This window comes from Hyla sarda, chromosome 12 (genome assembly GCF_029499605.1).
Source record: "Hyla sarda isolate aHylSar1 chromosome 12, aHylSar1.hap1, whole genome shotgun sequence".
Lineage (NCBI taxonomy): Eukaryota > Metazoa > Chordata > Amphibia > Anura > Hylidae > Hyla > Hyla sarda.
In genome coordinates, this window is record NC_079200.1 from 21,250,104 (window position 1) to 21,252,324 (window position 2,221).

Sequence of the window (2,221 nt, forward strand, 5' to 3'; positions counted from 1 at the left end):
GACCGAAGCCAAGATGCCCAGGGGTTGCAGGGAGGTGAGGAACCTAATGGCCACACACACCTCCCCTAGACCGCTAGGAGGGACACCCAGAAGGGCTTCCGTATCCTGCCAATCCTGTGTACAAAGAAAAACACGTAACATGGCACAGTGACATACAAAAATAATAATAAATAAGTGAATGAAGTGCAGATATACTGCCCGGTCATCCGGCCGGATCTATAAAAATTTCCCCGATCCTAGCCAGAAGGTCAGGATACCAAGGGTGAGTGCCAAAGGTGAAGAGTAATGGTGCAGTGCGTTCACTCAGCAAGTTATAACACCCAGTGAGTTTCGGCACCTCAGGGTCACCACTCCCCGAGGCACAGACGTACCTCGGCTCTACACCCCCAACCTCATGGCGAGACCCGGAGGAAAAAGGTCACATCAGGACAGCCGTTGAGCTGGTTACGTGGCACCAGCCCCAGAACGCCCCGGTACACCTGCTCCTCCATGCAGCATCCATCCTAATCAATGGCAAAGACTAAACCACTGATAAGAACAGATACTACACTTGATCTTAGCCAAAAGGCCGAGAAGCGTTCTTAGCCCTCTGGACATCCCCATGTGCCTTTGAACAGTAGGTTAGTTTTCTCTCTACAATCCTTATAACCGAATCGAAGCTGAGGAAGTCGAATTTGTTCCGAATTTCCTGAAAAATTTGAATCTGAACAAATTAGAATTTCCTCGCGCTTCGTGGTAAAGAATCGATTCACTACATTTTGTGCAGGCCGGGGGGCTAAAATGGCAGCTACATGTGTGAGGACATGGGGCAAGGAAGTCTTGGTAGGCGGGATCCCCCTGAATCACATGGCGACATGCAGCCTATCAGCAGCCAGCCAGCCCTATGATGTCACAGCCCTATATATTCGGCAGCCATTGCCGAAGACGGGCATTTCCAAGAGCAGAGACTGTGTGTGCACACTAATCGCCGTTACTGACAATACAGATCTTTACAGCGCCGAAACCCATTCCATTCGTTCTGGCTAGAGAGAGAGCAGAGACTTTGTAGTCACTAATCAGCGTTACTGACAATACAGATCTTTACAGCGCCGAAACCCATTCCATTCGTTCTGGCTAGAGAGAGAACAGACACTGTGTGGTCACTAATCAGCGTTACTGACAATACAGATCAGCACAGGGGAAATCCATTGACTTCAAGCCTGCATAACTGCAGGCAGGGAGAGTTTAGAAGTTGTTTCATAGTCTTCCAATTGAGATCATCACAGGAAGCACTCCCCATTCAAAGACTGCAAGCTTTTCTGTTGCAACTGTACTGGGGTGTATAACTGTGAAAAAAAAGTGAAATCTGTACAAACTCTGCAGTTCTACGTATTTTTCTGGTTAAAGGGGTACTCCACTGCTCAGCGTTTGGAACAAACTGTTCCGAACGCTGGAGCCGGGAGCTCATCGTGTCATAGCCTTGCCCCCTCAATGCAAGTCTATGGGAGGGGGCGTGACGGCTGTCACGCCCCCTCCCATAGACTTGCATTGAGGGGGTGGGGCGTGACATCATGTGGGGCAGGGCTATGACATCACAAGCTCCCAGCGCCGACTCCAGCGTTCGGAACAGTTAGTTCCAAATGCTGAGCAGCGGAGTACCCCTTTAAAGCTAATAGGGGGCAGTAAGTGTAAAAGCTCTCTCTAGCCCGGAAATAGCCGTTTTTAATAGCGATTCGCAGCAAATATATTTGGATCGAACCAAATTTTGGGGGGAAAATTCGGCGAATCGGCCGAATTGAATTTTTGAAAAATGTGCCCATCTCTAATCCCCACCCTACTCCTATCCAGAAACCAAGAGTAATGAACTGTTATATAGAGGCTTTGTGGTTTGCCAGGAAACGCCTTCTTATAAACGTGGAGAGGATGTCCGTCCAGGACTGCCATAGGCTGGTCCGCAACCCGCTCAGAATCTATATCATCATGGACCATCTGTATGTTGATGAAGAACAGAATTAAAACCCCTCTCCTACCCCGTCCTCCCTTGTGTGTCTTTTGTCTTCCAATAAAGCTTCGGGCCTGTGATCTCCTTTGGGTAGGAGATAAGATGTCTAAGCACCGGAGAACCCCTTTAACCTTTCAAAATACACCTAATTTTCAGATCCCTGGATTCTCGTTTGGTAGTGAAATATTTAATGATGGAAGACAAACCCCAATAAATTGTGTATTTACTCTGCATATAGAT

The 2,221-nt window shown here is 48.1% G+C and overlaps 1 non-coding gene across 1 annotated transcript; it reads right to left on the reverse strand.

Annotated features, from left to right (window-relative positions):
• Window positions 1-388: 388 nt before the first annotated feature.
• LOC130297170 (U2 spliceosomal RNA) lies at window positions 389-580 on the reverse strand. Its single transcript, XR_008849437.1, has one exon. It is a non-coding gene; the product is annotated as a U2 spliceosomal RNA (small nuclear RNA).
• Window positions 581-2,221: the final 1,641 nt, after the last annotated feature.